This window comes from Trichechus manatus, unplaced genomic scaffold (genome assembly GCF_000243295.1).
Source record: "Trichechus manatus latirostris isolate Lorelei unplaced genomic scaffold, TriManLat1.0 scaffold00020, whole genome shotgun sequence".
Lineage (NCBI taxonomy): Eukaryota > Metazoa > Chordata > Mammalia > Sirenia > Trichechidae > Trichechus > Trichechus manatus.
This window is the reverse complement of record NW_004443956.1, coordinates 464,389-477,155: the sequence shown is the minus strand read 5'-3', so window position 1 is coordinate 477,155 and position 12,767 is coordinate 464,389.

Here is a 12,767-nt window from a genome sequence, read left to right as displayed (position 1 = left end):
TTTCAAGTTGAAATAACTGAATCAAAAAACCTCAAGCTTCATGTTGCAGTATTGAAGAATTCTATGGGCAAAATATTGAACAAAGCAAGAAGCATCAAAAGAAGATGGAAGGAATATACAGAGTCACTGTACCAAAAAGAATTGGTGGATGTTCAACCATTTCAGTAGGTGGCATATGCTCAAGAACCAATGGTACTGAAGGAAGAAGTCCAAGCTGCACTGAAGGCATTGGCAAAAAACAAGGCTTTGGGAATTGACAGAATACGAATTGAGATGTTTCAAAAAAAAGGATGCAGTGCTGGAGGTGCTCACTAATCTATACTAAGAAATTTGGAAGACAGCTACCTGGCCAACCAGCTGGGGAAGAGATTCATATTTGTGCACATCCTAAAGAAAGGTAATTGAACAGAATGTGGAAATTATTGAACAATATCATTAATATGAGAAACAAGTAAAATTTTGCTGAAGATAATTAAAAATCAGTTGCAACACTACATTGACAGGGAACTGCCAGAAAGTCAAGCCAGATTCAGAAGAGGACATGGAATGAGGAACATCATTGCTGATGTCAGATGAATCTTGTCTGAAAGCAGAGAATACCAGAAAGATGTTTACCTGTGTTTTATTGGCTATGCAAAGGCATTTGACTGTGTGGATTATAACAAGTTATGGATAACACTGCAAAGAATGGGAATTCCAGAATGCTGAATTGTGTTCATGTGGAACCTGTACATAGACCAAGAGGCAGGCGTTTGAACACAACAAGGGATATTATGTGGTTTAACAATCAGGAAAGGTGTGCATCAGGATTGTATCTACTCACCATACTTATTCAGTCTGTACCCTGAGCAAATAATCTGAGAAACTGGACTATTTGGAGAAGAGCAGGGCATCAGGATTGGAGGAAGACTCATTAACAACCTGCAATACACAGATGATACAATCTTACTTGCTGATCGTGAAGAGGACTTGAAGCACTTACTGATGAAGATCAAAGACTACGTACATGTTTCAGTATGGATTACACCTTAACATGAAGAAAACAAAAATCCTCACAAGTGGACCAATAAGGAACGTCATGATAAATGGAGAAATGCTGAAATTGTCAAGGATTTCAGTTGACTTGAATGCACAATCTATGACCATGGAAGCAGCAGTCAAGAAATAAACGACGTATTACGCAGGGCAAATCTGCTGCAAAAGACTTCTTTAAAGTGTTAAAAAGCAAAAATGTCACTTTGAGGACTAATGTGCACCTGATCCAAGCCATGGTATTTTCAATTGCCTCATATGCATGCGAAAGCTGCAGAATGAATAAGGAAGACTGAAGAAGAATTGATGTATTTGAATCACAGTACTGGTGAAGAATGTTGCATATACATGGACTGCCAGAAGAATAAACAGATTTGTCTTAAAAGAAGTACAGTCAGAATGCTCCTTAGAAGCAAGGATGGGGAGATTTCATCTCACGGACTTTGCGCATGTTATCAAGAGAGACCAGTCCCTGGAGAAGGAAGGACATCATTCTTGGTAAAGTAGAATGTAGACGGAAAAAAGGAAGACCCTCAATGAGATGGATTGACACAGTGGCTAGAGTTATAGGCTTGGTCATAACAATGACTGCGAGGATGGCACAGGACTGGGTAGTGTTTCGTTCTCTTGCACACAGGGCCGCCATGTGTCTGAACTGACTTGATGGCGCCTAACAACAACAATGCTTTTGCCAGGGAAAAGTGTCACTGTATCAATAGATTTCAGAGAAAAAGAAAAAAAAATATTGTAGATGTTTCAAACAGAAGAGGATTTAACACCTGTAATTAGGTGCTGACAGATTCTTTAAAAAATGGTCAGAGTACAAGATAGGAATGGCAGACACTGGTACTAAGTCTTTAAGTTATACCTTATGAACTGCAATCAGAAGGCCAGGAAGGTACTACCTCTAGGATCTCAAAAAGCTATAGGAAGCTGATGAAGAAATCACAGTTCCCCTCAACCTCAAAAATGGAGACTTTCAGAGGATGGTAGAGTCCGGCCAGATACTGCAAATGCTCATGTCTGCTAAAATCAACTCATCATACCAATTCTCATAATAGAAAACAAATTACTTCATTTATTGTAATTTGCCAGAGGAAGATGGCCCTCTCTTTCCCGTACATCTTCCCCATTTTGCACAGGTGTACCTTATTGGTAGACGTAAGTAGAATCCAGACATGGGAGTCTGTGAAGTATAATACCCTGGCTTCCAGCCTCGGATATACAGGTTTATGAAAGGTACATTTCTGGATTTCTATTTATTTTTTCAGTGAAACTCACTGTAAACAGGTATTCTGGGGTTTAGTTCCATTTTCATCCTGTTTTTCTTTCAATTCTTCAGGGGAAATACAGAATAAATTTTTTCACTCTTTTACGTACTTGAAGAATTTATAGGCACATAGTAGGGGCTTCATAAAAATGTACTGAGTGAATACATACATAAAAAAAATCCAAGTAGTTATATTAGTGAAGCTATAAAGAAATATAGTGAAATCAAAAGATAGTTGATAAATGAATGGTTCTAAACTGGAAACTGTGGTAGGCTTCAGGGCATGTCACTGTTGTTTTATGAGTTAGTTTCAGTAATAGATGACGTATTTCAGTTCTCTTAAGCTTTCCTGCGCAGTAAAACAGAATTAAGCTATACTTACCACAAGACACTCAGGAAAAGAGTGAGAGATATGCAGACAAGATGGATAAGACAGGAATGACAACAGTCAGTCATAAGCTCCCATAATTTCTCCCTTTCTTTCCTCCTGGCCACAGAGGTCAAAGACTCTCATGGGACCTGGCATACTTCCCCTCATCTTACAGATGTGGCTTACAGTTGATGGTATATTACTGGTTCCTGACAAATAGGAGGACAAACATATCTTTGAAAAACAAAATCCAATACGAAAACCGAAACCAAACTAGTGGCTGTGGAGTTGATTCTGTCTCATGGCGATTCCATTTGTGCAGAGTAGAACTGCTCCATAGAGTTTTCAAGGCTGTGACCTTTCCGAAGCCGATTGCCAGAGCTTTCTTCCCAGGTGTCTGTGACTGGGTTTAAATTGCCAAACTTTTGGCTAGTAGTTGAGTGCTTAACGTTTGTGTCCCTCAAACCCACTGCTGTTGAGTCAATTAAGATTCATGGTGACCCCATGTGTTACAGAGTAGAACTGCTCAATGGAGTATTCTTGGCTATAATCTTTATGGAAGCAGATAGTCAGGCTTTTCTTCCCCTGCACCACTGGGTGGGTTCAAACGACCAACCTTTAGATTAGTAGTCAAAAACATACCATTTGTACCACCCAGGGACTTGAAAAATCTCATAGACAGTCTAAAATCCATTTCACCTTAGTCATCCCAAAACCCTGGTGAAATCAACAGGAACATAATTTTAGAAACAGCCTCTATTATATCCTGATATTTATATGAAATATTTCCCTGACAGAGGGTAGACAATTTATATCACAGCCTCAAAAAAAAGTCTAGGGTCCAAAAAAGATCAAAGTCGACTTTCTGGAAAGGTACCTTTATTTTAGGGAATTATGAGCTTCTGTGGGATTCTCAAAACAGGCAGGCAGTTACCAAAAGGCAAAGAAGTCCATTTAAATCTGAGCTATTCTCTTAGGATTATTGCCCGTCAGGCACCAAGAAGCTGTGCATTTGGGAGTTGGTTTGCAAGAAGCAGGCGTTCGGCAGGTGATGGGAGCAGAGGTGATTAGGATGAATAGTCTGGAGCCAAGAGGCCTGTTCAATAATGTAAAGAAAGGAGGAAGGCAAGCACAGAGCAGTTACTCTTCGTGGTTGGAAGTCTTTTGTATCCTTCTAATCTCCTTAAATGGGATTGCTACGATGGCATAGGCTCTTATATTTAATAGACTCTCAAGTTTCTTTGGAGATGAAACATGTTTTACACTTACATAAAACATACTTCATACTGGAACGCCGATGCTACAATTGGTACCCCCACTCTCCAAGAGAAAATTTCAAGAAGAGTCCCCAGAGATTTCCAGACTGCATTTACCGTATGTAAAAGAATGATTACAATACTACTAAACTCCAAGATAAACACAACAGAAATAGAAGCGCGGAAGGTGGGGCTATTTATTACTTTCCCTCTTGGGGAGTACCAGCAAAAAAACCATGTTTTTAAAAATGCATTTAACCCTGGCAAGGGTAATGGCACCAGGTATACAGATTTTCATTAACTGCTCAAGTTGTCAATACATTGCACTCACTACACAGGAAGTGCCTCTAAATTGTGAATTTTGTTAATGAAGAATTGTCAGGAAGTATTGGCTTCATCTAGAAAGCAATATTCTTCTCAGTAGCCTTAGTCTTATTTTAGGAAATCCACAGGGGAATCATAACTTCAGAGTTCAGAGTGGAAGGCTTCATATTATTATTCCCCAAATCTTCACAAGTGTCCCCCAAAGCAGAAAAGATTAAATTACAAGGTTTTGATTTCTCTACTATTTCAAAGCAAAACTCTATAAAAGGGAAACATTGATACTCTTTTTGAAGGACATAAAACTACCTTCAACTTACATGAAATGCTTTGAATTGGTATAATTTGCTCCTCAGATCTCAAAGCACTTTGTCCTATTTCACTGAACTTGACTCTTCCCTCTGGGAAAAAAGGTTGACACAAAATATCTTGAACTGCTTACTTTCTCAACCACTCCAAGATGAAAAGAGAAGTAGCATGCCTTTGTGGCTGCATAATTCTGAGCAGGGACCATTTTTCCATGCATTCTTCTTAGGGGAATAAGCAGGACTGCTCTGTACACGTAGGCAGAGAGGATGGGCTATGTGGTATGAATCTGAAACTGTGGACTGTACCTCTTCCAACTCTACCCTTCCAGTCTGAAATGGTGTCTGGAATCTAGGATTCAAATAAGGTCAAAGATTATCATGCTGAAAATTGTCTTTATTTTAGAGAATTTTGAGTTCCTACTTTGAGTAAACTCTGTAAGTGTAAATCAGCAACACTCCTAGTTGTGGTAGTTGTAAAAGACAGTGGTTGCACCCAGTGACCTGTTTGCATCTGTTACCATATTTATAGAATTTAATTGATCAAAGATGGAAGTTATCACCTGAGGTGATCACAGATTGTTTAGTCATTTTCTTCCTTTGTTCCTTCCTCCCTTCCTCCTTTCCTCCTGTCATTCCTTTTGTTATTTCTTCCTTCCTTCCTTCCTTGTTTTGTCCTTCCTTCTTTATTTTCTTTAATTCATTCAATCAATAACAATTTAGTTACCACCTATTTATAAGCACTTGGGATAAAGTCAAGCTCAGCACGTCACTGCTCTCACGGAAGTTAGATTCTAGGGGGGTAGAGTCCAATGTCAAACCAATAATTTCACAATGGTTAATGACAAATGTGGTGTGTATTATGTGGGAGATAGCATAGGGGGCATTAATGAGCTGTAACTTGAGCGTCTAACCAGAAGAGGGATTTGCTCCTTTATTATCCATTTCACCAATTTGTATGAAGCTGTAATCTCATTTTTTTTCTAAGTTCTTTGCTAAGGGATGGGGATACAATAGTGAAAAGTACATACAAGGTCTTTTCCCTGAAGAAGCTCTGGCTTTCGTTTTCAAATTGTGCTCTAAGTAACTCCAGGCGTTTCACAGATACTCTCAGGGACTGTCACTGTGTAACGTATGTGATGGGTCTTCCAAACTTCCACATCCACTTCCATCAGAGTGCAGGCAATCTTCGCTTCGATTAGCACCAAGTTAGCAAAAACACATGCATATAGGAACCAGCTCCTTACTTTGCAGTTCTGATATGCATTCGTTTCAATTAACATGGTACCATGAAAAGTGAGGACTGCCTGTGTGGCCTCTGGGATGTTAGACAAAGTGTGCACTGCTTAAAAAAAATAAATAATGACAGCCATTGATTAAGTTCTAGTCTGAGGAATGATTTTCCATTTTAAGAATGCTTATAAGAATTTACAGCTTCAAAGAGCTATCATATTCCACCTGTACTACCTCCTCTTTGGGCTAAGTATACCATTCTCTTGGCTTATTTCTTATAAAAATCAGCTCAATTCCCCTGACTATCCTGGTCACTCCCATGCATACATACTGGTTTTATAATGTCTCTCTCTCTCTCTTTTTTTTTTTATTGTTGTAGTTTAAGTGAAAGTTTACATTTCAAGTTAGTCTCTTACACAAAAATTTATACATACATTGTTATATGATCCTAATTGCTCTCTGTATACTGTGACAGCACACTTCTCCTTTCCACCCTTGATTACCCATGTCCATTCAACCAGCTCCTAGCCCTCTCTGCCTTCCCATCTCATCTCTGGACAGAAGCTGCCCATTTAGTCTCATGTGTCTACTTGAGCTAAGAAGCACCCTCTTCATGAGTATCATTTTATGTCCCACAGTCCAGTCCAGTCTTTGTCTGAAGAGTTGACCTCAGAAATTGTTTTAGTTCTGGGCTGATAGAGAATCCAGGAACTATGCTTTCCGGGGTTCCTCCAGTCTCAGTCAGACCATTAAGTCTCGTCTTCTTACTAGAATTTGAGTTCTGCATCCCACCCTTCTCCTGCTCCATCCGGGATTCTCTGGTGTGTTCCCTGTCAGGGCGGTCATTGGTGGCAGCCGGGCACCGTGTAGTTCTTCTGGTGTCAGGCTGATGAAGTCTCTGGTTTATGTGGCCCTTTCTGTGTCTTGGGCTAATACTTTTCTTGTGTCTTTGGTATTCTTCATTCTCCTTTACTCCAGGTGGTTGGGACAAATTGATGCACGTTAGATCCTAATGTCTCTCTTAATGCTTGGGTCTCCGAACTGAATACCATGACATTTTGCAATTGGATATTTGTTTGTATCCCTTTCTACAGATTGCATGCTCCATCAGGGCGGGGAATAAGTCTATGTAATTCATTGCTGTAACCTCAATTCCTTAGCATGGTCCTTGATATCTAGTTAGTACTGAATTTAATAATTATTTAATTAATAAGTGGAGACCCTGGGTGGTGCAAATGGTTAAGTGCTTAGCTATCAACCAAAAGGTTGACGTTTCTAATCCACCCAAAGGCATCACAAGACGAAAGTCCTGGTCATTTACTTCTGAAAGATCACAGTCATTGAAAACCCTATCGTGTGTGATTTTACTCTGAAACACATGGGGTAGCCATGAGTTGGAATTGACTCAATGGCAAGTGATTTTTTTTTTAAATTAATAAATACTCAAAATGCAGTGTCATCCCTCTTAATATGGATACTGACTTTTATAGCATTCTCACATTAGCTTTGCTGGTAGCTACATAATGAGGTTGACTGATTTTGTGTTTCTTATCCATTTATCAGATTAGCTACTTTTCATTTATGAAGGTACTGAGGGAGTTGAAATGAGATGGGCAAATTTTGTTACAGAAAGATTATGAGAACAAAAACTTATAAATTGTAAAAGCCAGATCTACGTGGGGTCCTGCAGTGAGAAAGAAGCTATTATGAACATCAGATGTCTCTCCCATAAGTGCTTTGTTCTTGAATCCTGGAAAGAACTAGGAAATCAGAAATAAAACTTTCACATCATTCTGGAAGTGCCAAGACATAATGCAGAAGTTTTATGGGTTTATATTTTAAAGTTCTTCTTTATACCATTGGTTTGAGCTATTTGAAATTTTATGCAAACTTCAGTTACCTTTTAACTTGATGAAACTCACTGAAGAAAGAAATCTTACAGGGGTGGGCTATACCATAAGACTTTTGAATTCATGTGAGATTGTCAGTGCAGACAATTAGGACTTCAAATGATACCGTGGAAAGTGCTCTCGAATACCAATATTCTGGACAAAGCAACTTGGCACTTTTATGACCAAGCTTTAAATGTTGATACTCAAATTAGTCACTACACTCCTAGGAATATATCCTAAAGAAACCATGAGAGACGCAGTCAAAGGTTTATATACAAAATAGTTTATTATAGCATTCCTTATAGTAGTGAAAAGAAGTGCCTTACTGGTCATACGTATGGGACCAGTAAGTAAAATTATGGTTAAATCTATATGATGAACCACTAAACAATTATACTTCCAGAAAGATGCAGAACAGTATGTAAGTAAGCTACTGAAAAAATTATTGTGGTAAGTGTATATGCAACAAAACGTTTGTGATTTCAACATTTTTTACATGTAAAATTCAGTAACGTTATTTACATTTATTGTGTTGTACAACCATCACTACTGTTTCCAGATTCTTCCATCACCCTTGACAGAAGCTTAATGTCCCCTAATCAAAGACTCCATCTTTCCCCCTTTCTCCCAGTCCTGGTAATCTCTAATAAACTTTGATCTCTATACATTTACCTAGGATCAGCTACTTTTTATCTAAGAAAAAAAATTAAATGGAAAGGTAAGACAAAAACTAATAAAAACGGTTACCTATAAGAGGAGTGAAGCAAGAAAAAAACGGAAGAAACTGTCTTTTTGTTTTTGTTTTGAATTTTGAAGCAGGTAAAAGTTTAATATAATCACACAATATAATGTGGAAAAAAGCATTTTCGTAACTCTGAAGCAAGATGAAACAAAAGAACCTAACTGTGTATGAAGCTAGTGACTTAATGGCGCGAAGAAGAATTATTTCAAATAACTTTGAATCCTGGTAGTTCGCGCAAGCTTTATGGAATATATCTGAATGATAATATAGCAAAAAAAAAAAAAAAAAAAAATCTTAAACTGCTGTCTACAATAGCAATTTGATAAGAATATTGATATTGTTATTTTTAGTTATTATCCATACAACAACGATCATGAGGATTGCACAGGACCGGACAGTGTTTCGTTCTGTTGTACATAGGGTTGCTATGAGTTGGAACCAACTTAACAACACCTAACAACAACAACCCCCCATGTATTTTGGAATAAAGCAAATAAGCAATTATTTATGTTAGTAGGAAATACAACTTTTATTATGTAAAAGAAGCACAGTTATATAGTCAAGAAATGAAGTAAAAACCCTATAGTCCAACAGTTGAATTGAAAATATCACAATGAACTCACATTGTATTTTATTTCAAGACAGTATTTCCTAGTCTGCCCACAGAAAAAGGCTGGAAACAATGACCAACCTAGTATTAGCGAATATCCCCAGCACAGAGATTGTGATCTCTAAAGGCTTCTTTTCATTACAAGGTATCAGAACATCTTGGAGATGGCTGATTCCAGGTTTTGGGGAAAAAAGTGTAAGATGAGCCTGGAATATCTTGTTGAACCTGAAAATAAGTAAGCCGCTACTACAGTTTTGTGTTAAAACGAAAATGTAGTCACTTTTAAGAGCACTCTTTCATTCTGGAAAAGATGGGAAATTTGAACATTAAAAATAATAATAATGTTAATAAATTCAAGGGCATAAAAATACAAACTTTGCAAGTGAATAATGATACCAAAACAGTAAATAAAAGGGAAACAATTTAGCATATTTCTTACCTTTCTGATAAAAAGTTTACCTCAAGGTAGACAAAAAAATTGAATGGAAAACTTTCTCTGCATGTAACTATTTCAGTTAATGAATGAAGAAGGAATGATAGAAGTAGAATATTGCATTCTGCACTTCCAATTTTTTAAAAAAAAGATAATAGCTGCTAAAATCAATTATTGAAAAGTTGATAGGAAACTTTGTAATGAATTGATATGGTTGTCAACATCTTTCGCTTTTAGCATCAGACACACACACAACACACACATATTAGACAAGGAGGAAACATGTGCCTCCTAATGTGATCCAATAGGAATTGTTTAGCACCAACTATGAAAGGAGACTCATTAACTACCTGTGATATTGCATGACACAGCCTTGCTTGTAGAAAATAAAGGTGGCTTAAAGCACTTACTGATGAAGATTAAAAAAAACTACAGCCTTCAATATTGATTACACCTGAATGTGAACAAAACAAAAATCCTCCCTACTGAACCAATAAGCAATATCATGATAAATGGAGAAGAAATCGTAAAATTGTCAATGATTTCATTCACTGGATCAACAATCAATGTCCGTGGAAACAGCTGCCAAGAAACCAAACAATTGGGCAAATCAGCTGCAAAACACCTCTTTAAAATTTTAAAAAGTAAAGGTGTCACTTTGATGACTAAGGTACCACTGACCCAAGCCCAGGTTATTTTCAATCACCTCATATGTATGGGAAAGCTGAAAAATGAAAAAGGAAACAGAATGAGAATTGATACATTTGACTTAATGGTACAAAGAAGAATTAGGGAAGAATATTGACTATACTGTAGACTGCCAGAAAAATGAACAAATCAGTCATGAAAGAAATACAGCCAGTATGCTCTTTAGAAGTGAAGATGGTGAAGCTTAGGCTCGCTTACTTTGGATATATCAGGAAAGACCAATTACTAGAAAAGGACATCATGCTCGGTAAATTAGAGGGTCAGTAAAATTTCAGGAAACCTTCCATGAAATGGATTGACCTAATAGCTGAAACAATGGACTCAGACGTACCAGGAATCATGAAGACGGTGCAGGACTGGGCGAAGTTTTGTTACGTTATACATAAGATCACCACGAGTTGGAGCCAACTCCATGGCAGTTAATAACAACAACAACAAGGTAAATTATTCATGCCAAAATACTCAATTTTAATCTGATCAAGTCTCAAAATCTATTTACGGGATTACAGTTAGCACACAGGATAGAACGGCATGTTAAGAGACATCACAGAAAAGCAATCAGCAATATTTAGAATGTAAGAAATTCTACGGGACAAGTGACTGATTTCTTCAACAACTTAGCAAGAAAAACAAATAAGGGAAAGAGAGGGCCCGATAGATTAAAAGAGATTAAGAGATAGATATATCAATCAAATGGCATCTGTTGGAACTTTTAAAAATCCTAGTTTAAACAAATAATAGTAAAAATTCTTTGCAAAAACAGTTTGCAAAATTTGAACATTGACTAGACAATATTAAAAATATTTTAAATGCCTTGTTGTTGTTGTTAGGTGCCATCAGGTTTGGTCTGATTCATAACGATCTTATGTACAACAAAACAAAACATTGCCAGGTCCTGTGCCATCTTTACAATTGCTTTGTTTGAGCCCATTGTTGCAGTCACTGTGTCAATCCACCTCAATGAAGGTCATTGTTACGCCTACTATTACATCCTCTTATCACCAAATTCAACAACCTTCTCTTCTTAGACTTTCTTGAACTAAATGGACTTCCTTTCCCTTCACATTCTCCCATTCTCCACTGGACTGTTGTTGTTGGGTGCCATTGAGTCAGTTCCTACTCATAGCAACCCTGTGTACAACAGAATGGAACACTGACTGGTCCTGCACCATCTTCACAATCATCACTATGTTTGAGTCCATTGTTGAAGCCACTGTATTAGTCCATCTCATTGAGGATTTTTCTCTTTTTTGTTGACCTTCTACTTTACCAAGAATAATATCCTTCTCCAGGGATTGGTCCCTCCTGATAACATGTTCAAAGTATGTGAGATGTAGTCTTGCCATCCTTCCTTCCAAGGATCACTCTGGCTGTACTTCTAAGACAGATAACTTTTTAGAAGTAAATCACCAGGCCCTTCTTCCTAGTCTGTCTTAGTCAGGAAGCTCTGCTGAAACCTGTCCGCCATGGATGACCCTGCAGATATTTATAATACCAGTGACATAGCTTTCAGCATCACAGCAACACACAAACCACCACAGTAGGACAAATTGACAGACTAGTAGTAGTTAAGTGCATTGGGTGTGACAATGGTATTATAGTTAGCTTACCAAATAGAATCTGTATCTTTTAGAGACACAAGCTGAAATGTTTATGGATAAAATTAAATGATGTCTTGAGTTTGATTTAAAATATTCCAGAGGGGTAAGGGAATTATGGGTGGGGTGTAGCTAAATCAAAGTTGACCACATATTGTTAACTACCGAATCTAGGTGAAGGATATAAGTTGTTTTAATATAGCATTCTCTCTAATTTTATATATATTTAAATTTTTCCCTATTAAAAAGTTAAGAAGTAATATTTTAAAATAATATTAATAGTTATTAGCTATGGATTATAGGATTTAAGAATTGTGTACTATTATCATTGTACTTTATGTGTATATGTATTTTTCACATGAGAATGTATAACTTTCGTGATCATAAAAAAGTATATAAATTTTAACTAACCTGAAAACCAAATCTGAGCTGCTCTATCCAGGAGCAAATGCCCTGACATTTGCCAAGGATCACTAACCCCATCCATGAACTTTGAAATAACTGTGATGTACTAGGGGAATATCTAACAAAAAGTTGACCTGGATTCAAATCTCAGATAAGATGTTTATTACTTGTGTGACCCTGAGTTTAATTCTTTGAGTCATACTTTCTGACTATTTAAGGACAGCCTAAAGTAGAGCTTATGTGATAAATCTTTATTGTGAGGTTCAGTTCTCTGGCAGCAAAAGTGAACGACAAAAGGGCAAAGAGAAAGGGAAAGACTAGAAGCAAATACACCAAAATACCCAAAAACCAGACTCGTTGCCGTCAAGTTGATTCTGACTCACAGCGATCCTATAAGACAGAGTAGAACTGCCCCATAGGATTTCCAAGGAGTGGCTGGTGGATTCGAACTGTTGTTAGCAGTCAAGCTCTTTACTACCGTGCCACCAGGGCTCCAGGAGCAAACATGCGGTAGCAACTTATTACCACTTTGGTTACAGCTTCACAAGACAGAAGTAGGTTGCTCTGTCTAGCAGGATGTCTTCCAGACAAG